Here is a 25,914-nt window from a genome sequence, read left to right as displayed (position 1 = left end):
TGGAGATGCTATGTTGGGACCCACTGTGCAAGATCTTATACTCTGCAAAGTTAATTTATTAATTGAAAAATGGATTTTCCTTATTTCAGGGTGAAAGTTTCCTTTATGAAAACTTCCACTCTTCCAGGCTGTTCTGTCTAGCAGCATGCAAAGTTGGAAATGGGGAAGTGAAACCCATACCTCTGCACAACCCTAACTCTGCCCCTGGCGTCCCACTCGCATTGCTGGCCAGAGTCATGAGAGTGAGGGGCAAGACACTGAGCAATCCGCCTCTCCCTGGAAAGGATCAAAGGAAGAAATTGTTGTGTGTGTCCTGACAAACCAAATGACAGATGTAAGCTATGTGTAAGCCTGAGAGGAGAATAAGACGGGTCTGGAGCTTTGACATTTAGCAAAGGGAACTTTGTAAATTAAAAAGCAGGCTAAATGCTTGTCTGTTGGGCAGGTGTGGGTCGTTCCTATCCTGCACAATTCAAGGCCATAGGAATTCAGAGCTGTACAGAGAAGGCTTTGCTCAAAAAGGGCAAGTTAGGATTGCCCAGGTATGTTACTTAGCCCTATATGTCTCCTAAGCCAGAAACTGAAATGTTCTTGTTCTCAGTTCTAAGTACCGTGAGCATTGCTCATTGCGCATCCATTTACAACACCTTTTGTCTCTGACTACCAAAAGAGCAATCCACTTCTGTAAAAGTAGAGGGTCCTTTACTCAGGAGTGGTTATTTTCTAAGATGAATATTGTGGACGCAAGGTAGAAACTGAATGAGGCTGCGTAGTATCTACATACCCTTTGCCTTGTGTTACAGTGGAAAGAGAATGATGGTCATGCATTGGAATATTTTGATTTACAAAGTGACAAGTACAAGCAAATCATTTACTCTCCCTAACCATACAGCCTCTTATGCTTGGTGTCCTGAAATCATCTACACTTTTTCCCTGTCCTATACTATCCTACATCCCCTGAGACTCTCCTCTGATTCCTCTGGAATTTATTCTTACTGAAGCATACTACTGGGCCTTCTGAACCTTTGTCTGGTCACTGTTCCCCATAACGTTAAAACCAGAAACTTACTGTTTGCCAACTTACTGTCCTTCCTGGCAGATAGATTTCTGACAACAGTTAATTCAAACTCGCATTGGCAGGTACAGCAGAAGTTCAGAAGCTCAGTAGGGCTGTCCTCATGGAAGCAGGGCAACTCAGAAACCCCTTTGGGCACCAGTTGCACAGGGTGGTGCGATGTGCCACAGAAGTGAGGCTTGCACTGTGTTTTTTGGCTCCTCATACTATTTGTGATTTTCTTCCTCAGAAAGGACAAAGGGGTGCTGCGTACTCACTGTGCTACCTAGGGAAAATGTTGAGTAACTGGACCTCCTGGGACACATTTAAATGAGCCTTGGTTTTATTTCCCACTTACATGGGAAAAATGAATGTACTGGTAGCAGTCAGGAAAAACTACTTTTCAGATAGAGTTCAAAGTGCTGTTTCCCAGGAACCCCTCATCCAGATAGATCCTTCCAGTTTGGGACCCTAGCCCAATCTTTCACTTTTCATAGAAACCCCAGATTTCATGGAACTTGGGTGACCCTGAGCATTTTAGAGCGTGTCTAAACAGGAGGAAGTTGTTATACTTTAACCAGAGAAGAGCTGCTGCTGCCATGTGATGTGTGCTTGCTTGTTCAAGGCCATGCATTCAGCAGAAATAACTTCTGTCAAGAATTGTCACAAATGTGCCTGCATGCATCCTGCCTGCTAGGGTTTGCATTTGGATCACCTCACATATTGACAGATGTGTAAAATTTTATATACTGCACTCCCACAACTCCCTTGTGACTGTCCTGCTGCAGATGCTGGTGAGCCTGAGTTATGGCAGCTGTGTTAAGCATTCAGGTTTGGATTAGGGGTTTTTTTCTCCTCCAGCCCTGTCTTTTTGTGTGATATATTATTGCATGGAATTATTTTGTGTTAATTTTGCCTGTTTATTGGTAATGTCCCATTCTTTTAGTCATTTGGATGCAAATGCAAAAGTTAGGTCCCTGGAGAAAGAACAGGTCTGTTACTGGAAGATGAGACCATACCAGAGGATACAGAGTGAAATGCAGATGGTGGTGTCAGCCTCTTAAATGTAAAAATAAAGACAAAATGAGATAGTTCATGCAGCTGGAATGAAATCATATGGTCTTGCATGTGTTCCTGCCATTGAATATTTTCTAGTGCGAGCAAGAGATGCTGAATTCTGTCTTACGCAGGATGCTGTTTGACCAAAAGCTTGTACTTACTCCTTGAATCAGCAGCAGAATGTGTATGTATTAACTTTTCTCTGCACAGTATTTTTTAACAAAACACCATTTAATTTTAAATGCTAATATGTGCATGTGGTTAATTAAGAAGCTAGAATTGGCTATAAGCTTGTAGGCTCCAGGAAAAGAGAGAGGAAGATCATTACGCTTCTGCTCATAGATAGCTGTTTGTGAACCAGCTGATAATGTGCAAAATTAAGATTTTGTAAGTGGCATTTTAAATGAATGGTTAATGGCTGAAGATTAATTAAACAGTCGGAGTTGTTCAAAAGAGAAGCTGTTAAAATCTTGTTTATAGACCAGTCACTTCCATATTTAAAGTGCAAACCTTAATACAATGTTGTATTTCTATTTAGCAGGCAAGCAATGTAACTAGGATATTTTCCTTGAACAAAAAAGTCTGCCTTACTGGATATGCAGGATGGATGGATGGATGTAGCGTTGTGTACTGTGTTTTCTTCTTCCCAATTAATAGTTGTCTGGTAGCATTACAGGCAAATAAATGCATTTCCTTTCAAAAATTGCTCTACTTAAAATTGCTAAATCTTTTTTTAAATAAAGTGTAAGGGACATGGTTAAATCTGATGTGATTCTATTTTCCCGCTACTCTCCCGTAGTCTGTTCTATTTCTTAGACTTCAGGGTTTTCAAAATGCCCAGCTTTTCTTTTCTCCAGGTTGTCTTCTGTCAGAATGAGTCTCTTTGGCCCCATCATTAGCCCTGCAGAGTTGTTCTAGCTAAGTATGCTTTCAGTCAGGTTTGTTCTGTACTGCAGTTCTGGTTAAATGATGAATGTTAACCTAGTCCCATTTCCCTGATTGAAGAGAAACAACAAGCAGAAGGTTATTATGCTGTTCACAGTTGTGAGGCTTATTCTTCCAGCAAGTCGTTTGCCAAGAAACTGTTTGTTTTTCTTTTGTTTTCCCATCCAGTCCAGTTCCTAATTTTTTTGTTAACTATCTGCTGTTTTTTTCCCCAGCTTCTTGACACAATCATTTTTGCCTTACAATCTCTTAGTTTCTGGATGTGGATGTAGTTCCAGAGAAAGCCCTGGTGACTTGGCCTTGTGCAAGCTTTGCTGTGTAGCCCAGTGTAAGATCAATCTACATTGCTGACCCCAGGGAGCTCACACTCTATCCATAACCATGACTTCCAAAAAAAATCCTCTTCTAAGGTTTTTCCTAGCTGCTACTAGGTAAATGGAAGAAAGGGGTTCCTTCTTTCATTGTAGAGATAATCTTCATTTAGTAAAACTGGCCAGTAGATGAGGGTATGGGATTTTGTGCTAGGCTTTTAACTCTGCATACTACAAACATGACTTTTGGAGGTGGAAGAGAATGGACATGAGGAGCACAGGCAAGCTCGTGTATGAGCATCTGTATGTTCATCTCCAGGTGATGATGTGAGTTCACAGCAAGACAAAAAATAGTCAAAGGTCAGTGGGAGACAAAAAATCATTTCCTAGAAGTCGTAAAATAATGGACAAAGGGTTAAGTTTTGAGGAAGGGGGAAAAGGGCTATCACTGGACTGTTGCAAAAAGCTGAGTAGCTCCAGTTAAGAGAACAGTGATATATGTCTATAAGAATGGAGAAATAACTCTTGGATGTGACAGGGAAAATGGACATAGAATGACTGGAGCCATGAGAAATGTTTTCAGTGTCTTCACTTCTGTTTGAGGTTATCCAAGGTCAGTGGGACCTGTGCTACAGGTTCTTCTGAACTATAGGTGAAGCAATCTCCAGCCTTCCTCATTAAGCAGTGAGAAGCATAACTGAGTCCTGGGAGTCTTCAAGCAGTATCCCACTCTTTCTCATACTTACTCAAAATAAACACTCGGTTGGTCATCTCACTTCACCAGGGAAAGCTCTTACACCAGTTGAGATGACTGCAGCACAAGGAACCATGCAGCACACCTCAGACCTACAGTAATTCTGATAGGATTTTCCAGCATGACTGCTCATTTCTAGGCACCATGCTTAGATCTGAACGGTACTCATACAGCTTAACTGTGTAGTGGAAACGTTACAGCGGGAATTGTTATATCTAAGCATCCATGAGATGTTCTTGCCATACACTGATTTTTCTGCAGTCCCAGTTTACCTTGGGTTTACAGTAGCAGATCTTTACGTTTTCTCTGCTAGTCTTAATTCTTTTGTACCACTGAGTGACTTAGCTCTAAACAAAACAAGACAGAAAAGATTCTGATACCTCAGAGTGAATCAATGGGAACCTTCTTATGCAGCGTTCAAGCATCTAATAGGATAAAACAACTGCTCCTGAAAAGAGTCCAGGACTTTGCTCCCTGCTTCTATCAAGGTACCAGTGGTGAGAGGTTACCCAAGCATTTAGCAAGCAGCTGTTGCTGACAAGTATAGGCAGAATCATGAACCAGATCTTTGGGTTAGAAGAAAACTGTAAAAATCGATGATGTTCGAAAAGCTGAGAATCACTCAATATTGTGCTAGCAAAAATATTGAGAAGACTGAAGAGATGTGATGAAAATGGCTTAATAGTCAACAGGATGCTGAATAAAAAGAGAATAATTGTAATTATTGTCTGACAGCTGTGCAGAGCATGCAGTCGATGAGAAACTCTGAAACGTGCTATTTTTCAGTCCATGATAACAAGTCCACTGTCACGGACAGTAATCCAAGGGGTCATAGTAAGCCAAGAAATAGTTGATTGTTTCATCAGCTCAGGTCTTCTGATGCACTTAACTTGGTATATACTCCGAACCTCCGTGACTGTCCTTACATTCCTGCAAGGAGTCCTGGCACCATGTGGAGTCCACGTAGACTGTGGCTAAAGAGCAGTTTCTCTGGCAGGTCATGCAGCAGCAGAGCATTTGTTGACATTGATCAAGGTATCAGTATTGATCTCGGGATGGTCTAAGAGAATTGTGACTATTTTGTGGAGAGTGATGTTAGACTGTCATAGAAAATGAAAGAAATAGCTTGTCTTAAACTACCTTGTGACCTGCACCTGAGAGAAAGTGAGGTCTTTCATTAGGACAGAGGGACGTGAGAAAATGGTGTTCCTTCAAATAACCACACTGGTTATCTTTCTTTTATCACTAACTTGTCCTTGATGTCTGGAGGCCATTTTTAGAAAGCACTGGAGAATGATTGCGTGGAGGATGCTATACTCTTTAGTTGCCTGCAAAGCAGGTTGTATCCTTCATTTTTTTCATTCCACCATGCTGAAGTGGAGGAAAACAAAACACAACTCATGATAAAAAAAAGATGCAAGAGGAGTGAGTGCGAGATACCTCTAGAAAGTGCTAAAAATGAAATAAATATAGCATCTTGTAGAGCAATAAATCTCTTTGGTTTTTCCCCCTCCTTGTTTTGTTGAAGCTTTCTACTTGTGTACCTGTAGGTCAGTGTCACAGCTTTTCAGTCTCAGAGTCCTCTGTTGAATCTGCACTCTGGGAGGTTGTTGGCTCCTTCCCTCCAGTGACTTGGAAACTGTAAGAAGAAATGATACAGAGCCTACTAACGTTTTAACATTTCAAACAACATCTTATCGTTCAGTCTTCGACCCATATTTATGGTTTAATTTCTTCATTCAGTTAATTTGAATCTTAAATAATTTTTTCAGCATAATAGTGTCTTAGAGGCAGTTCTTCTCAAACCAGTATTAGCTAGAACATGTCCTTCAGCAGTGGAGTTTTATCTTGTATAAACACTTCCGCCTTTAGGCTTTGATGCCTACTTAGTCCTGAATATGGTTATTACCTTGTAAATGGGAATCAACCACAAATGATCATTATGTTATTTACATAAAATCCATGGAAAACAATTATTTTGAGACCGGCCTGTAAGTTTAAGCATAGAGCGTGTTTCTAATGCAAGTGTCATACATGGCCTGGTAACTAAAAAGTAAGCAACAATGCACCTTCAGAGGTATGGAAACATAGAATCATGGAATCATAGAATAGTTAGGGTTGGAAAGGACCTGTTTAAAACATGGTCCATCTTGTAGGAAAGTGGGGAGAGGACAACTATTTCCTGTGCCTGAGCCACCGTAATGCTCAGTAATTGTCTGAAAGGACTGCTTTAATTGAGCCCTGGTTGCCAACCAGGGGATGTGGGTTGCTTCTGCTCTGCTCTCGGGTAATGACAGAGGCAGCCGTCTGCGGCTGAAGTCCCTTCTTTCCTATCAGCGGGTACTTCCATAACATGACAAAGGGGTGTGAGGTTGTGGAGGGGGTTGGGGAACATCATCAGAGCCATAAACCTGTTCCTAATTGTTATTGATTGTTAGTACACAAATTGGAGGCAGACAGACTGCAGCCCTTCACCTGAATAAGGTGTGGTTTTCTTCCTGTAACATATGCTGCTGTCCCTGCCCTGATTTGGGAAAAAAAAAAAAAACAATAAAGAAAAACCAAAACCCCAAAACAAAACAGGAGGCAATTATTTTGTGCTTCTCTATACAATGGCAATGTTTAAGCAGCAGCTGCCTCAGAGAGTGAGAGAAAAGGGGATGGGGGGAAGGGATTGATCTTTTCCGCCTTTTCTCTCTAAATACCACTGTCTTCATCAGTGTGATGCTTTGACCTCTTCGCTACAGAGCTTTAAAAGTCTCTTGCACTTGGTGACATGTTCTGGCTCCAAAACTGAATAGGCAGAAGTCTAATTCTCTTTCTTTGAGTGTTGCTGCAAATAGATTATGAGTCTAAATATGAGAAGTGCTTGAGAATTCCTCCCAAAATTTAGACTCATTAGTCTGAGTAGTGGTATTTTTTTACATGGCTGTGTGGTTTCTGAAATGATTAACAGTATCCATTCATACCTTTTCACCTTTAATCTGCTCTCTCCCCACTCTCTCATTACTATTAGCTATGGCAAATAAAGCAGATGTCTGAGCAGCTTCATTGTTCTGTTATTTTGTTCTTTTCAAGACCCTAGCGCATAGATAGATGTTAATTTCTCTTTTGTGTGAAAACCTGCCTCCGAGGAGTAAGATTATCAGTGTTCAGTCTTGGGCCAGTAGAGATACTGAGGTCTCATATCTTCTGAGTGCTTTGTCTCAGTTAGTGTTTCTGCTGGCTTGGTGCATTTATAGTGGAGGTCTGTTCTGTAATGCCCATGGAACCTTAAATTAATGTCTTCTGACTCTAGGAAAACAATTTTAACATGTTTTCTAAATGTTTTCTTTATTCCCAGGGTTGAGAAATGATACATAAAGACACCTGCTCTTCCAAGTGGGTGGAAATTACAAATTGTGCCAAGAAAAATGCTGTTTCTCAGAAAAGATCCAAAGTATGCATTGTTTAAAGTGTAGCATGAACAAAATAGATTATGTAAGGTTCGTGGGCCCTTGTTTGGGATGAGATCACTCACTCTGGGGGTCTGTAGCTTCTCTACTCAGAAAACTTCATGCTTACACCTAAAAAGCAATGCATGAACTTCTGGTTTCCCCATTGACTTTGAAAAAGGTAGGAAGCTATTGGCATGGAATCAACACAGCTCCCTTAAGCCCTACATGAGAGCCACTGTTGTGCTTGAGTAACAGTGATGGCTCCAGACCTCTAAGAAAACATGTTTCTTTAAAATGGGTCAGGAAACAAGTGACTGATTTACCAGTAACAAATGTGAATGTATGTTTACTGGGAAGAAAAGTGGCAGTTCACATCTGAATTTTTACATAAACGCATAAATTTGGTAGTGGATGCTTCATTTTTGTAGATGTAGGTAGTAACATGTGATAGTCACTGTAATAAGGTCATGGCAATTGCCAGAGGACATAAACGGGTGCAAGAACAGATGAAGTCATTAATGCTTTCATATTGTATCCTGTCTTATCTCCAGTAGCATAGTATGCCTGGTACTTAATGGGGCATATCTTTGAAAGAATCAGCAGGTATGATGTTCTGGGAAACAGGAAAATCTGCAACCTTGCTTCAGAGGCCGGAGCAGTATCTTGAATGTGACAGTGTTTTCAAGTCTAAATCATATCATTGCTATAGTTACATAACTAGAAAATATAACTGTTGCGTGATCTGCAAAGCAGAGGGTAGCATGTGGATTTGTATCTGCTGCTCAGAAAGAAGACTGATGTACAAGTCTTATTTCCATCAAAGTGGCAATATTTCTGTTGATTGAGGTGGGAAATTGGAACAGATTCCCCTGCCTGGTTCTCCCTGAAAGAATGATGAAGTGATGTTTGCTTTTCTGTTTTATACTTATTAGTTTCACAGCCAGATTACTGTAACTTGAGCTTTTTTGCCATACGTCTGCATGACTGTTTTTGTTAACCACTTTTATTACCTTTTGGCCTGTTCTGTGCATCATGCTATTGACAAAATGACTTTTACGTTGTTTTTTTTTTTTCCCCAAAGTTTAGAGCATACAATACAGAAGAAATCCATACCAAAAAAAGTCTGAAACATTAATTGGACTAGACTACAGCATTTAAAGTAACCTATTCTATCGTCCATTTACCTCCCACATGAAATGAAAACTCTATTTTGATCTGAACTGTCACAGATAATTTCTGCACATAAAACACATCCTGAGACAGCTTTCAAATGGAGTTGTCACTTCTTATTTAGCAGGCTGGGGACTCTCTATTGTTGTCAAACCCTCTTTGCAAAAGCATCACTAACACACTGATTTGCACAGTTGTATGTAAGAGGAGGAATGGTTGCATAGCCTCCCTCAAACAAAAAATAGTATGTAGGTGCTGGAATCCTCTGCAACTGAACTTACCTACTGCTTAGGAGAAAATTTCCTTTTTTAGTACTATTTTTAAGCAGATTTTCATACTGTGTTCTGGGAAGTGGGAGGGGTTGCTTTTAGTGTAACGAGGTTTTAGTGTGAATAGTGATTATTAACATTTAAAAGCTAGTAACCAACATTCTGTTATTTTCCCTGACCTCTATGGGACTAGAAGTTTGGCTTTAATCTCTTCACAAATTTCAGGAATTCTTAAGCAAGAGCACTGGGAATATCTCTGAATTATGAGTACATAACTGCTGTTTCAGAGTGTATTCTAGCCAAGACGCTGAGGCAAGGCTGTAGGGCACTTGTTTCCAGACTGCTATTCTGATGGTGGCCAACATGGCCATCTGGTGAGGCTGGCTGGAAGACCCAGCTATGGCATCACAGAAGACAACAGCTTAGAAGTTGAGACTTTATTTTTGTAACATTAAATTTTCCCTCGAACATGATATATTTTCATAAAATAAACTTGCCTCCAGGTCTCAGCTGTATCCTCAGAAATTTATGCTATTGAAATATGCAGTTAAATAGTAATAATGTATGAATTTTATTTCATTTTCCTCTCAAGGTTGGAAAATTGACCAGGATTAGAGGCTGAAGAATTTGGTTAGTGTGGTGAGTTGTCCTTTATTGCTGCCTCCACAACTACTCTATGCAGGATTAAACAGCAAAACACAAGCTGGAAGAGTGCTCTTCTGACCTAATTCTGCACCGTGACACAGATAGCAGGCTATCTGCTGATCTGTCTGATAAGCATGACTTTGTCAAATCCAGATGTATGTGAAAAGAGTGAACCGCAAATGAGGCCTGGGAGCCAGGGTCTTGCATTTTCTACAGCTGCCTATATCCTTTAGATATCTTCACTGCTGCAGCTGGAGTTGGGGGCAGGAGTGGAGGAAGTGGCCTGTTGCAGCATAGAGTCTGCAGAAAAACTAAAAGCTAGAGCCTGAAACAGTACTGATCATTGCCTATTTTAAGGTCCGTATCTTCTGCAATGAAGCAAGAGATACAGATTGGAAATGGCATTCTGACTTCTAAGCTATATGACAGAAGATTTGAGGGTTCTTTGTTCAGTGAGTCTCAGACTCCCTCCTGGAGAGGGACATGATGGGGAGGGGGTTTCTCTTTTCCCACTTTTGCCTGTAAATGTAGTGTATTCATGAATCAATTTTAATGGCTATTCCTCTGGGAGCAATGAATTAGATGGGGGGGGAGGTAATTTTGTGCATTAATGGAGTAAATTTTTGAATGGAGAAAAATGAGGGAAGGAAAAAAATGTTATGGTCACTGTGATGAAATCAGTGATAATGCACATCCATGGAGTTTTAAACTTTGGCCATTGCAGAGAAAATACAGCAGATAAACGTGATATTTTTCTCTTCCTTCTCCCAAATCTTGGTGGGCCGGCTTGCTCTCCAGATGGGGTAAGTGTACAGAGCTGGACTGGATACAGCATATCCATCTTTCTCCTGCTCCACAAATGGAGGCTAAGATCCACATTTGAGCTCAGTTGACAAGCTTTTAAAGTTGAGTCATCCTGCAGACCATATTGTTTCTGTGTTGTCTTGTGCTCCCCAACCTGCTCTTACTGTTTCCATTGTTCTGCTGTGTGGGGGAACAGGCCTGTCTTTTTATTACACATCTGTGCAGAGCCTGTTGCTAGGAGAGTTGTGTCTGATGGAGATGTTGCAGTGGTGTTTTGTGTGCAGGTGTTTCTTTGGCAGTATTGAAAGATTTGAAGGCCATGTCAAAAATATGAGGAGGTAACGAGGGTACCTCTCAGAAGGGCCGCTCCAGCCTACATTATCTAGCCTGGCCCTCAGCACAGAATCTGGAAAGGTTTGTACCCTCATGTATTCGCCTGACCTTTCAGAGGCAGCACATGACCGGTCCTCCCCTGTGCTCCAAACCAGCTAGCAAATGGCCTGCACCAATCCAAAGGTGCTATGTTAAGGTCAATATTGGTGTGTCCTTCTGAGAACACGGTACCATCCAAAAAAAAACAACTTCAAAGCTTGCTTTTCTGCAGGTCTGCCTTCAAAACATGAAGCAAACATGTCCCAGCAGTGCCAGTTACAGCCTCTTGAGAATATCCCTAAGTAATGGTCACACCCTCATTTCAAAGGCAATATATGGGGCCATTATCTGAGCAAATACAGTGCATGTCACTGAAAATCCATTGATGATGATGAATTTCGGTTACTGTTGACTGCAGCCAGATACAGGGCGATGAGTAAGGGGTAAAACATTAGCCCTTGAGCTCTGTGAGTTTTTCTCTGTAAACAGGTCAGGGTTTCGTAAGAGCTTAAGCAAAATACAGTAGAAAAAAGCTGGAGGAGACGAGTCTCAGGGAAGAGGTGGGAAAAGAAGGAGTCAAAGGAAGAAGGAATAACAAGAGTAAAAAAGCATCCTTTGGGGGGGAGGGGAAAATCAGAGGATAGATTTTTAGAAGGGAAAAGTAATGATTTGAACAGTGCCAGGAGCGTCTCTTTGCAGACTGGCAAAATGATGTTTGTGTATTGAAGAGTTAATTCAGGTTTGAAAAAGTCCCAGGAGTTACAGGGAAAGCTGAATTGCTTGATTATTTTGAAACCTTCAAGGAGAAACATACAGAAAAAATGTGGAAAAAAACACACTGCTAGAAATATTCTTGATTTGCTCTGGGATGAGTGTGTTTTGTCTTCGAAAACACTATCATGGCAATATTGGTTTAGTGTCCTGAATTTCATTGTGGAGTGCAGTTAACTTGTATGAACCTGAAATATTTTGAGATTTGTATTTTTTAAGTAACTTCTGTTCATGTGATGTGACACTGCTCCATGCCTCCTTCCAGTAAAAAATATAGAATTCCAGAGGTGCGCTGTCTGTAGATCAAGGTTTCATAAAGTTACCCTTCACTAATACAGATACCCTTTTTGGAAACAGAGGCAGTTTCAGCTCATCTCATTTCCATAAATTGGTGTGAGCACAATGTATTTTGTATACTTACGGTAGAAACATACCACTGGAAGCAGAACACATTTTGATTTACAGGATGTGGATGGGTGGTATTTCCCCTGTCTATTCCCCTGCTTGATAATACCAAATGAGTGATCATCCCTTGCTAGTGTGTGCCACCACTGACTACAGTGAGTAGAGCCAGCATCCTTCCATAGTCAGAAGAGGCCCCTGCAGTGGGTATGTTAGAGGAGCTGCAGCTGGAGTCCTGTCTTGTGCTGCTTGCTGGTGCAGTGCCTCCCTCCGCTGTCCCCAGTAGGCCTGGTGACTGGAACCTTGGCCAACATCCTCCCAACAGGGAATTTCAGGAGTGATCTGCGACCATGGTATACAAATATAAATAAAATATCCCATCACCGTTCTCAGCATCAGTGATGGGATCTTTTATTTATTCATCCTGTTCGTGTTAGGAAACAGAGGCAATGGAAGAAGAGATTTGTTTTCTTGCTCCTGACTCAGAACCATTCACCTCTCCTTCCTGACCTTTTCTGTAGTATTCACTTGTCAGCTTTGTCCATGTTCCCCAGGGTGAGATTTCTCCTTGTTTTATAATGAACAACAGGACTTTCAGGTTTTTCTGTGTTGCCACTAAACCCAAATGTTACATCTGGACTCAGGAGCAACAATGGCAACATGCAATAATAACCATCCCACATGAGATTTAGATTAACTGCTCTTCTGTTTAGTTCATATAATGCCTCAACAGCATGATCTGATTTGCTGTTTTCATGTAATCTATCATTAACTGTCTGAGCTAGGAAACTAGGTCCTTCTGTAGCGGATGGAGAGAGATGGGCTCCCCTACACTTGGAGTGGAACTTCACTTTCTCTGGCTGCAGCTACGTCACTTTGTCCATCTGGTTTTTATTTTAAACGTGGTTTGCTTCTTCAGGCATGAGGATTTGTGAGAGCAGTAATGCTTCTATTAGAAGTGTTACCTTTGAGACTGCTTTTAAGCATGGGGGAAATAAGTAGTAGTCAGTGGCTGCAAACCTCCAGCTCTGGTGGTGAGGGAGGAGAGGAGGAGTGGGTGTTTCGACAGCATGCACAGGCTGCCTCCTCCTCCGTCTGAGGAAGCTGCTGTTCTGGCTGCCAGAGGAAGCTTTTGGGCTTCTAGGGGACAGCTGTGACACCCACATGTCTCCTGTCAGTGGTGGCAGCAACAGGAATAGGAGCCATGTTCTCAGCACTCTCCTTCCCCAGGGAGTGCAGGAGAGAGAGCAAGTAGGAGCAGCTCTCTGGGGAGGCAGGGGCTTGTGGAAGGGAGTAGAGGTTAGGGAGTTGCACAGAGGCAGGGAAGGTTGGCTGTCTGCCTCCCTTGCCATGCGTGACAGGTGCAGAAGCTCTGTACATCCTCTTTCCCAAGTTATCAATCCTTTGCTAATTGTCTTCCCCCATCTAAAACTTTCTGTTCCTTTGCTGCCCACCTCCTCTTTTCTTTTTCCCACAACCTGCTGAAATCTTTCCTGCCTCCCCCTGAACCTTGCTCTGCCTTTGCTGAATTGCATTTTACCTCTCCAGAATGAGAACAAAATAAACTACTTTATCTCAATCATTTGGGTAGCAAAATGCAATTTGCTTATGATGCTGTAGATCTTTGAGCCAACCCTAGCCTGAGCGTTTTTATCACTTTACAATGTAATCTGCTGAATATCTCAGATCTCTTGCACTGGAAGAAAAAATTTAAGACAAATAATTTTTTAAAAGCCAGCTGTGTACTTACGCATGCACAAACCCACAGTGATATACATGTCCTCATATATCTCTATATTTGTGTATGTATATGTATAATAAATAAAGAATACATATAACACTTTGAAAGTCCACACCTAACTTGCTAATGTCAGCTACAGTTGATAGACAGCTAAGTCAGACTCTTTTTATAGTCCATTTCTAAAATGAAACCATAAATTTTAAAGCCAGGCTTCATCATTGCAGAGAAAAAAGCTTTTCCAGCCTATTGATGAAATATAACATTTGATAGGATTTATGGGGCCCAGATTCAGGAGGATAATTTGCAGAGCACTTAAAGCTCCTTTTTCCTGCCCTTTGCCTTCCCTCCTCCCAGATACACATACCAAAAAAAGCCATTAGTAATGAAAAATTATTAAGGAAGATTTTTCTTGATTCCATACAAATGTCAATTTGAGAGAGAAAAAGAGGAAGAAAACAGTTACAGGAGTTCTTACAGTAAAGGGGTCTGAGAAGAGCCAGCCTGATTATAGGAGTGGAATACTGACTTTTACTAATAAATACACCCTGTGGTTATTTGCTGTAATACAGTCATTTGTAATGTGTGTGTGTGTGTATTTTTAATAGTACTGGGTGGAATTTATTTTTTTATCACATTGAGATATTCACAAACCAGCCACAGAAAGTTAAAAATAAAAATGATACCCAGCTTCTTGGTATCTTGATGAAGTTCCCTTCTGGCTTGTATTACCAGAGTGATAATTTCAGAGGAAAAACATCTTCTGTAACTTGTGATCACAGTATCTGTCAAATGGTAGGAAATGAAGAAAACTGCCAGACAGTGTTAGATTTATTAACAGCTCCAAGAAAACCAAAATTAATGCATTTTCTCATCTTTGATGAGTTGAAACGTCCATGTGCTGTACTTACCTTAATGGACAAGTGAAGGAAGTAGCACTCATCAATTAAGTGTCTTATTGAGCTGACTACTGCTTAATTTGGAGCACATGCAGGAGTACTGTGTGCTTATCAGGCTGTACCTCAAAGGTGTTGCAGTTGTTGTTAAGGAGTGCTCATCCCACAGATGCCAGAAGCAAACCGGCCTTATGCTGCCTTCAGGGATACGCAGCCAGGTGTTGGACCAAGGAGCATGCAGCCTTAGAGGGCAGAAAGGGGGACAGCCATACAAACCCCAGCTTTACCAGTTGTGTGAGGGGAGTTGCTGGCCTGACTTCCATTGGAAAACTGTATCTCCATCTATTAATAACCAGTCTTCAACCATTTGGGTTGAAAATGCCAATGTAGGAGGTGTGCTGAAGGTGAATTTGTATGGAACATGGCGACAGCTGTTTTGGGAGGGCCTGGAGGGACAAGGGGTTGGTTTGTCTGTGTAAAAGTAAAAATAAGAAGCATATGATTCGTTCAATAAGAAGCTGTAGTCTTTCCATACGCTGAATGGGGGCTTTATATTTAGGAAGGGAAGACAGCCTAGTCTTATGCCAGACTGTGCCTTTTGCCACCCCTTGAACACTGACAATTTGACTGAATTCTAAGACTTAGAGTACTTCCCACACACATGATAGAAACTTGGCTGCTCACTTCACCAAAAGTGCTTGTCCTGAACTGCCAGAGCTTAGACATGTTTTTCCAGTCGTAGGTTCTTCTGGCTGCAGGGACCAGAGAGGTTCCTGGTGGAGAAATGAAGGATGAGGTGAATGGGGTGTGATCAGCGTTCTTCATCCTTGTGCCCCACGTTCCAGGGGGAAAGGGTGAGCTGATTTTAATGTAAAATCCTTAGAAATGCTATGGATGGGCAGGACAAGAATAGCAACAAGGAAGAGGCAGAATTGCTGGAACAGCTTGAAGAATTGTTTACAATAAGTAGGGGCTTAGAGAGTAGGGAGAAGTTTACCAGTACTGCAAGTTTAATGCTCTGTTAGTGCGTTAGACGTGACACGTGTGTTAGACACTCATTTGAACCAGAGCAGAAAGGAAGAAGTGCCATTGGGTGTCCCGTACCAACTGCAGCCTCATTGTTACTGGCAGGCTGCTTTGTGAAACGCTTCTGGGAGATGGGTCTGAAGAAGTTCTGGAAGGAGAGTTGATGACCAAAGTGCATCAGGGGTGGTGTTTCTGTACTAAAGTAGCCTTTGAAACAGGGCTGTGCTTGTATGGGAAGCCAGTAAATGGGTGGAAGAAATTAGCACCCTTGGCTGAAAGGTATGAAGGGCAAGACTTCTGAATATGAATGAAGAGAGCAAGAGAAAAATAGATGTGAAATGGTTTTTAAGGTGTGTCTCTGAACACAGTGGTTAAAATCATAAAGGAGTTATTCTGTGGAGATAGAGATGGGCCTGAACCAAAACACTTGCTTTGGTATTTCTGGGACTCCCCAGCCAGATGCGAAGAGATAGGCTTGCTCTTCCTCTTCTAGGTGAGGAAATGACTGTGTGTAGTTTGAAGATTCCATTACTTCGTTCTTTCCATTTTAGCTTAACATTTTGCAAAGCAATTGCTGAAAAGGAGCAGTAGTTACCTTTGATCTTAAACACTTGAAATTCAGCTTTGACTTCTCCAAGTGGAGAAGTGGGAGTAATTTCAGAGGTGCAGTGGAGCTGAAGCCATAAGTAGGAGGAGCTAGAAAGGCTGTGTATGCCTGCAAGCCTGGGAGCTTCTACTGCCTACCATAATAAAAAGTAATAAAGTTACACTGCTAACTTTAGGCCCCTGAGTTCAGAAATACTTCTCTGAAATGCAGGTCAGCTTATAAGGTGTTTAATTCTGTTGATGGGGAGCTTGTGATGGAGGAATGTGCACTCTGCAGTCTTTGTGAATGTGAACAAAACTGTGCTCTGAGGAGCCCAGCTGCACTGGGGAGAGGTGCCCGAGGAGGGAGGCTGCTGGAAGGGTAGGCAGGGTGGCCTTGAAGGCGGCAGAACTTTGCAAAATCCATCAACAACTCTAGCATCTGGCAGGGTTTCTGTTGAGCAATAACCGCAAGCTAAATTTGCCATGTATAATTCCTAAGAGAAGCTAGTGGTAACCGATGTTTTGACTTTCGAGTGTGTTCCTGTGAAACTGTTCTGATCTCAGTTGTACTTTGGAAGTGCTGCCCTCTCAGAGAACTAAACTGAATTTACTTTCAGGGTTGTCACCATGGTAAGACTGTCATAAACTTTTTTGCACTTGCACTACTACAGCGTAGAAAATATAATTAAGCCTGGTTTTTCCTGCACATCCATTAAACGCTTTGTGCATCATTTTAGTATATATTCAGAAGTGAACTCTGGACCATTATATTGGAGTTAGGATGTTCCAAAGAGTGCATGTGGATTGTACACCTCTCTGTGAGAAGCTCCGTGTGTTGTAAGAGTCACTTGAGCATGTTGCTGTGCATTGCACTCGCAGCTAGTAAAACCTGTTAGAAATAATATCTTTGCTTTTCTTTGGCTTGTAGTTGGAACGTTAAATGCTTTCCTTATAAGGATTACATGCTTCACCTTGCATGTGCCAGTGGCTTAATACGAACATCTGCTGTCTTTCTGTAGCAAATCTGATGATTTTTCTCTGCACGTATATTTAGTTGTACATATAAATAGAATCCAGGCAGTGTTAGATGCATATGAAAGTGTACGTCAGATTGAAATGGTAACAGATGAGGTTTTCTGCAGTTCCATTTATGAAGTATCAAGTTAAAAACGAAGCTGTGAAGTAGCCAGAAAACTTTTTATTTCTGCAGCCAAAGGCATATGCTTGTACAGCCTAACCCAATTAGGGCTCTGATACACTCCTAGAATGGTCAGTATTTCATGTGTTGTATCGTTGTCTGTGAGTTGCTTTTTCATTATAGTTGGGCTTTTGGGGAGCAGAATGCAGGAGAACATTGCTCCAGATGTCTGGCTCCTTTCACTGATTTTGTTGCTGTCTACAGCAAAATTTGAGTTTTAACTCTACAGCGCAAGTTCCCTTTGAATCTTTGGATGCCTTTAAACAGTGTAGTACTGGAATATGTGTAAATGTCTACAGAGTACGGTGATTGGAGTGGCTGGTTTAAGAGGAGCTATAAAACGGTTCCAGCTGGAGTGCATTCTTGAGGTAAGCTTAAAATACACTCCAAATTGTCAGCACACTACTCAGGAAAAGCACAAGAAACAAATCATCTTTAGTGTGCGTTGCTTCCCTTAATGCACATAAGGATAGTGTAAATGGAAGCTGGTCAATTTTCAACAGTTTGTGTAAAATTGTCCCTAGGTTTTGCTTCTGTACTTTAGCATTTGTGAATAAATGCATCACACTGAGTTGTAAGTATTTCTCTGTGTGTTTGTGTGGACATAAAGCCATCTATATTTCAATAAGTATTGTGTATCTGTCCATTAATATTTATATGGAACTGAGAGCTTTGGTTCTTGCAATTTTTAATAAACATTGATGGTGTTACTAGTTTATACAGAGCATTCAATATGCTCCATCAAAATGGCAGCTCTAATTAGGTTCCTTGAATTAGCTAATGGATTTTGAGAAAGATAGCTTACAAAGCTCTTACAGCTGTCCAAGATATTCCTGCCATGGCAGAAAGACAAAAGGTCGCTGGAAGCTTCAGACTTTAAAGCTTTAGAAATGCAGCTGACAGTTAAAAAAGATAAATTACATTTGTATTTTTTTCCCGTAAAAGTCCTGATGCTAGATTAATGTAATCCTTGGAGTGACCATTCGTTAAAAACACCCACAAAGAACCCAACTTTATGGTAAAGATGCCTTTTGGCTATGAGAGCTGTGCTTTTCCCTGATGCTTTGCACATCGTATAAATTAATGTATTTGTTTTCAATGTAAACTACATCTGTACCAGGATTACAGGCACAGATAGTTCTCTTTTTTTTCAGTTGAGGTTGAGATTTCTGCCTCATTTCTACCTAGGCCAGGTATTATAAAAACAAACCACACAGAGGATTAGTTGCTGCCACTTTGCCAGTGGCATGCATATAACGAAGAGCAGGTTGTAGTCTCTAGTGTGAAACTTGGAGAGGTAATTTCAGGGAAAAAGCAGATAGTTACTCCGGGCTTTGTAGTTTTCAATAAAATATGTTTTAGAACATGGGCAGCAGCATCTGCTGTGAGTGAATGCTTAGATCCTCGATTCTTCCCTTACAAAGGAGCACAGAAATTAAGACTGCACTGAATTGTCACCTTTTCTCCCTCCTGCCTTTGCTTTGTGTGTGCTAAAGGGAGTTCCTGAGGGACTCTTGAATGGCTAATTCATTGGAAGTCTGTAAAGTACTTATTATTTCAGCTTTAGCGATAAGTTTAATAAACTGTAGTGCAAAAAGCAATAGTCTGCAAGTGAAAAAGCTAGCTGCCAGTCGCAGGCAGCTGTGATAGCCATTAGGAAATAGAGCTACATTTCCACACAAGAGTTTAGCATTCAGTATTTGCTCTGTTGAATTGTTAAAGCTGCTGTAAATGGAGTTTGGAGGGCTGAAAATCTGCTTTGTGTTGATGTGACCTATCAATTGTAAATATGCCAGCTGCTTTACATCAGTAAAGTAAAATACCCCCTCCCAAGCCATGTTGTAATACTAAGTGCCAAAAAAGGCAATTTAAGTACTTTGCCGTGTAAATCCAGAAGAAATTACCTTGGAGAGAAGGCCCTCAATTATGCCTCACACGTGACTTCTGCATGATGGATAAAAGGCATAATTGATATCATCTTTAGTGAAGAAACCAGAAACTGTTGCATTGTCTAGAGGCTACTGAAAATACCAGGAAATTCTGGTTTTCATTATTTTCATTGTGTGTTGTTTATAGAGAGTTTGGTTGTTGTCAGCAGCCGAGTCCCTAATCTTTCTGCTTTCCTAGCCCTTTGGAGACACGTGCACATCTCGGATCAACAAGACAGCAGTAAACTGGTCACATGCCAGAAACAGACATTGCCATTAACCAGCCTGAACTGTAAGGCATCTTTTTTCTACTGTTATTTAAAATCTGGTGATTGCCTTTCTTGTCGAGGCACAATCCATTGAGCAGAAAAAAAGGAAGAAAAGTCTTTTTTTTTTAAGTGAAGATGACAAGCTGGCTACAAATAAGAAAATGTCACCTTTTTTTTTATTGTCTTCCTAACTGATTGCAAATAGCCTGTTTCTGTAGAGTAGCACATGCCATAGCTGCTGTTACAGTGAAGTTAAACCTCAGTGTGCCAATTTTGTTTCCATAAAAACAAATTAAGCTACACCTCCCATTATTTCTGGCCAGCTGTAGTCAACTGTAAGTTAAAAGGAGACTAATGGAGATGAGAAGTGGCCTGCATTGAAAAGATGATGCTCATCTGAATGTCTAGGCCATCTGCCATGATAAACAGGAAAAGGTGTTGTATGTCATGTGAAAGGAGGGAAGCATAAAAGGATGCTTTATGTCAAGCGACTGAGAGATTTTATAAACAGTTTGGAAAAACTGAAAGTGATACAAATCTGTTGGTCTCAATCTTCAAATCATTCTTTTGAGGCTTCTGTAAACATATTATGAGCTATTTGGGGAAAGAAAAGGTTAATGACACTGCTAATTCATATCATGCAAGGTTCTCTTTCCTTCTTTCTTCCTAATGAGTCTGTAGGAACCTGAGAATATCATCTTCTGTCTTTCTACTAAGCTCCTAATGTCAAGAGGTCAGTAGTGATGTTACGGGGTCAATAGGTCTCAATTTACATCCAGACAAATGGTAGTCATGTGCTGCCCTAGGAGTCTTTGACCTTTTGGACAGAAGTGGTTGTTCTGCTTTTATGTTAGCCTAGAGAATTGAAAGGTGACAGTGTATCTTCCATTGAAACACAGTTATGACTTTTCTAAATATTGTAAGGAAGATTAAGTCTCAGGGACTTTAGTGTAAGAGTTCAAACAAGCATAAGTAGCTTCTTCAGTGTAGTTTGTTTTCCTCCATTTTAATTATGATTTTTGACTTTATATGTATTTATGTACCTGTGGATAGAGAGAAACATATCCATCTAAAGCTTCTCATGTCAGCCCATCTATACAGACCCTTTCAGGATATTCCTGACTAAATGGAACTTGGCTCAAAATCTTCCTCATGGTCACTTTTTACAGGTTTCCAAGTCAAGTGTCCTACTGCGGCCCCTCTCCATTGATAAAGACAGTAATTGGATATACATAGGGTATATTCCCACCCAGCGCAAGAAAGCAAATGTCACAGAGACCAATACAACCATGTGCATGGCTCTGGTAGCTAGGAAGACATTGTTCTCAAATTAGGTCCTCAGCATAGGGTGTGTATAGCCAGGACACAGGCTGGCTTTGGCTGTGTATCAAAGGTGATTCCTGGGCCTGTAAGGCAGTACCAGTGATGCCACAAGGTGTTTCTGACAAGTCTTTCACAGCAGCATCATTCATTTACTCAAGTGCATATGAAAACAACAAATGTTCTTTTCTTTCTAAACTCTCTCGTGGTGGTTGACAAAAGTGAAAGCTGAAATACTGTAAAATTATGTTCTTATCATTGATTTTCTTTTTATCACTTCCCACCATTCTTTTTATTTCCTCTCACTACTGAGGTTGCAGAAATATCTTCGTATCAGTGTGATACTTCAGGGTAGAAAGACAAGGGCTGGAGTAATGTACTCAAATATTTATTTGTTGTAACTTCAAAATGAAAGTTTTATCCTAAGTGAAAGATACTCTTACATGCTCTGTCGGACTCCTTTATGCTGTATATCTTTGCAGACCACTATGTTCCTTTCAGTATATAAAATTAGTTCTGTTTATAGCAGATTGTGAGTGGAAGATTGTCCATTCTCTTGACTCTGTGAATCACATTTTGTCTTGGATTTGTTTGTTAATAGAAAATCACTTTTTCGTTTCCTTTCTTTCCTCTTTTTTATTTCATTTTCACTTGGAAGTGCCAGTTTGTTGAGAGGCTGACAGTCAGCTGGGTGAAATCAGCGTTTGAAAGAAGTGGCTGGCAAAAAAGCTCTGTGCAATATTAATGTGTTTAGGAAAACCACTGGAAACAAAATGTTTATCGCCTCTTTAAATGCATGTTTATATACAGCTTTAAGTGGTTCATCTTACTGTGTACATGGAGCACTTGTTTTTAATTTTGTATTATCTGGAGAGCTGCAGTAAGAAGTCACTTAATTTAAAAAATGGCATTTTTAACCTGAAGGACTGAAATCCAGGTTAGCAGCTCAGAGGAAGAACAGAGGGGAGATTTTATTGCCAAAAAATGAGCCATATGTATTAAATACTGATGATGATATTTTGATTCTTTGAAAAAAATGACTTGTCTGTCATATTGGGTATATAATGTTCTTGCTATGGTGCTTGTTCATCTGTCTCTTCAGAGATGGTGGGACCAAATTTCGCAGTCATATTTTGCATACTGTTAGAGATAGCTTGAAGCTAAGTCTGTGCCAAATAATGGTTTCCTTTTTGGTTTGGGGTGCCTGTTCCAATTGTATTGATTGAGTTTCATAGCAGGTCCCTTTACAGGTACAGTGGGCAAGGTGGAACCTATCAGGTGCCTCTGACAGATTCAGGCACAGGACAAAGACGGTGATCTCTGGTGTTTATCTACTGGAAGTACAGCCCCGGGAGCCGTGGGTTAGAACAATCATCCAGACTTCTTTTCGTCTTTCTCCCAGGGCAGAAGAAAGCTTTCATTTGTAATGATTGTATCTAGCAGAGCTACAGAAAGGCTCATGGGAATGTGCTCATTTTACCTCTTTTGAATGTTACATAAGATTATTATTTATTTTTTAATATTTCCCTGAAAAATCCTTGCAGTATGTGCAGCTTATTCAAAGAACTGTTGAATTTCCCTTAAGATGATTTTTGGCTTGGGATTTTGGACAGGTTTTGTTACTGTCATTTGAAATCAGCATCTGAGTCTTTGCTAAACTCCTTGTAAGGTTTCCTGGAGACTTTTCCCTCACCTAGACATTATTTATCTCTGCTGCTTCTGAATCACTCTGCTTACATGTAGCACAACTGTGGGAAATGGGTCTGAAATTAATTGCAAAGCGCAGAGTGGACGGTTCTCTTACAGCCCTGTGACAATGGAGAAGTCCATGGGTAGATTAAATGTTAGAGCCTGGGAACCCGTGGTGGAGGGGGTGGTTGCACAGTTCTCTGAAGATCGTACAGTGCAGGGAGCCATGTCAGGGGAGTGAGTTGTGCACAGAATTGTAGATATGATGAGGACTGTAATATTTATATCTCCTTAAGGAGGGAGCACTGCATTAAATGTAAAGCTACTGTAGAAGAAATCTGTCTGCTGTACTTACTAGGCTTGGTATAAAGCTTCAGTAAGTCTCCTAATATAAATTGACTTTGATTGCGTATTGTTTTTGTATTTCTTCTGCAAGTTCAGGTTCCTTTTCAGTATAAATACTCCTGCAGCCAAAATATTTGAACTGGTGTTCATCTGCTGTTCCCTGTCTGAGAACTGCTATCTGATCAAACCTATATCTTTTAATTATGTATTTATAGGCAGATGGGAGAATAGTTTACAGTCAATGGAGGATCTTCCCTGCAAATCTTGGAAAATTGTGTTGTTTTTTTTTTTTAATATTGCCTTATCAGTTTCTTTTTTTTATTACTGATGACTTCATTCTGTTTGAATTCAATGCTTCAGTTTCTTTGGGGTAAACTAATAGATTATGTATGCGATATTTGCACAGTGCTGATTGAATTCATCTGGTGAGTTTGAATGTGGTTCATATATTCACATAATTGTCAGGAGCCAACTTGAAATTCAGAACTGTTTCATGAGCATTGCACAGGGCATCGTATTCATCTTGCATTACTCAGGAGTGGGTAAAACTTTCATGGTAAGCTAGAATACAGCTTTCAAAAGCCAATGTCTTTTACATTTCTGACTATAAACAGTGATGGAGGGGAAAAAGAAAGATTAAAGAGCTGTGGAGCTTTAACTGTTTCCTGAAGAAATGAAGGTAATGTACTGACTGACCCTCTTTCAACATGTTCTCCCCACCTTTCTTACAATTCAGAACCTGCTGGCTGTTTTTGACCAGCCTTGACAGGCAATCCAGTGTTCCAAAGATACTGGGTCACTAAGTTTCATGAAAATAAGCAGTCTGCTAGAGACACCCAGGCAAATGCCCTTGCTGGAGAGAAACACTGCAGTGTGAACTCAGTCCCTAATCGGACACCAGAGAACCCACAGGAGAGAAGCACAGGAAATCAGACTTCACGGAGCTGCTTGTTTCCACAGAGATTATGCTTGTGTTTTCACACTAATCCAGATGGATAGCTTCCCATGTGCTGCTATCTTTCATTCAAACGTTCCTACTCATTCTCATGGTTAGGATTTGTATTTTAATATGGTGTGGCAGAGGTTTGCTAAAGAAAATGCTGTCAGTCCCAGTCTTTTAATATGTATAATAATCTTGTTCTCTGCAACACCTTCTTCCACTTGCTGGCTAGATGGGTTTAAGCAGAAGGAAGCTCACCTACAGGAGATCTGCATTAAATGGAGCACAAGCTGCTGTTGGTGCCTTTTATGATGAATTGGTATCAGCTTCCATTTAAAAAAAAGGGGGGGGGGGGGGGGAAATACAGTACTTTCAGATTACCTCTTCAGTCAGAATACCTGGAGATGGAAATTGGGTGTGTGGCCATTAGGGCACTGGTGACAGGCACTAAGACAGTTTGCAGAGAACTACAGGGAGCCAGATGGACTGGAATAAACCAGACCTGTTGCCTGTATTTCTGCATTTTCCTCTCTTAGCTAGTGCTGCTTTGTGTAGTGATGTTTGCAAAACAACAGGGACAACACTTTGGACCTTATCTTTATGTTAGCAGCCCTAATTAGACTCTTTATCTGTACTCACAAGTAAAGTCAGGGAATTGTGCTGCTCATGGACCAAGCTTCACTGTTCTAACTGATAACCCCTATTAGCTAGTTCTCAATTGTAGTGTTTTGCAAACTGGAAATGGTTCTCCCCTATTTGACAAGAATTCATGCAAGGAAGGGGGGTATTTATCTGTGGAAGGAATCAAGGGGAAAAGGGAATGTACTTCTTTTTCCCTTAACAGTCCACAGTGTTTATGCAAGCTTTCTGTGCTGCCTTGGCAGATCATGAGAAAAATTGTGTATGCTCTGGAAGAGTTCAGTAAGTCAGCCAGAAAAGCCTGAAACCTCTGGGACTTCGTAAGAGTAGAGGGGCTGGATAATTTAGGATCCAGGGAAGGCAAGTGATTTAAGTGTTTGATTTTTCATGGAAACATACTGATACTGCAAGTAAACATTTCCAATCCTGACTGCATATTCAGTTGCATTTGCAGTCTACATGGAATTTCCCTTCATTGCTAGCTAATTTCCAACTAATCTAGATTGCTATTAGATGCTAGAAAGTACTTCTTATTGACCTATTAGGTCTATGTCCAATCTTTTGTATGTGTTTTCCAAATTCATTTCTCTATGCAAATCCTATTAAATGCTTCCCCAGATTCTGGCATACCTATGTTGGAGGGGAGTGTGACAAGCTGCTCCACAGTGTCTGTGCTCATATGAATAAATCTGTACTTCTCTAGCCCTGTTGATGAGGCAGAGTTAAGGTTGCAGATTAGGAGAATATATGATGATGTTCTGCAAATAACAATTGTCTGAGTTTAGGAATGGCCACAAATAAATTGTATGACAATTCCCTGTGGATGCCAGTAAATGCTACTGAGCCGTACAGTCAGTATTCACCCCAGTGCTGACTACAGCAGGGCTGAAATAGCTGCAGGAAACTTTTAATTTATTAATTCTAAATGTGGTTGTATTTTTTTTTTATTATTCTTAGTTATTTTCATCATTCTTTTTTTTTAATCTTTCCATGTATAGCTTGAGATTCCACAGTTGTACAAGTCCAGCTGTAAGGTTTTAGAAGGCTCACCAGGGTCAAAATCTGCAAAGACAGATACATGTTTAACTCGATAAACTAAGTAACTCCACTAGGCATGACCGTGGCAGTTCGCAGTGTGTGCAGTTCAGCATACAAGAGTCTTTGTGGCTTACTAAGTGGATTACTGTTTAATTACCACTTTAAAAAATGGTGACAAGGTTTGGTAGTGTTCTTTCCCATCTCTCTTCTCTCCCCTGTATTTTCATGGCCGATGTTTTAGTTCTTCATATAATTGGGAGGAAGATTGGGTTTTGTAAGATAAAACTTCTTTTATGCTTCTCTGTGA

The 25,914-nt window shown here is 40.6% G+C and overlaps 1 protein-coding gene across 5 annotated transcripts in view; it reads left to right on the top strand.

The window, feature by feature from the left end:
• The window catches only part of PARD3B (par-3 family cell polarity regulator beta), a 415,652-nt gene that overhangs the window by 339,698 nt on the left and 50,040 nt on the right, over positions 1-25,914 (top strand). The window lies entirely within an intron of this gene.

Source organism: Neopsephotus bourkii, unplaced genomic scaffold (assembly GCF_033783945.1).
Source record: "Neopsephotus bourkii isolate Nb327-2 ecotype Australia unplaced genomic scaffold, CSIRO-AGI_Nbou_v1 NB_196, whole genome shotgun sequence".
In the NCBI taxonomy this organism is placed as follows: Eukaryota; Metazoa; Chordata; class Aves; order Psittaciformes; family Psittacidae; genus Neopsephotus; species Neopsephotus bourkii.
Note: the sequence above shows the minus strand (reverse complement) of the source record. Positions and strands in the feature narration are given on the sequence as shown.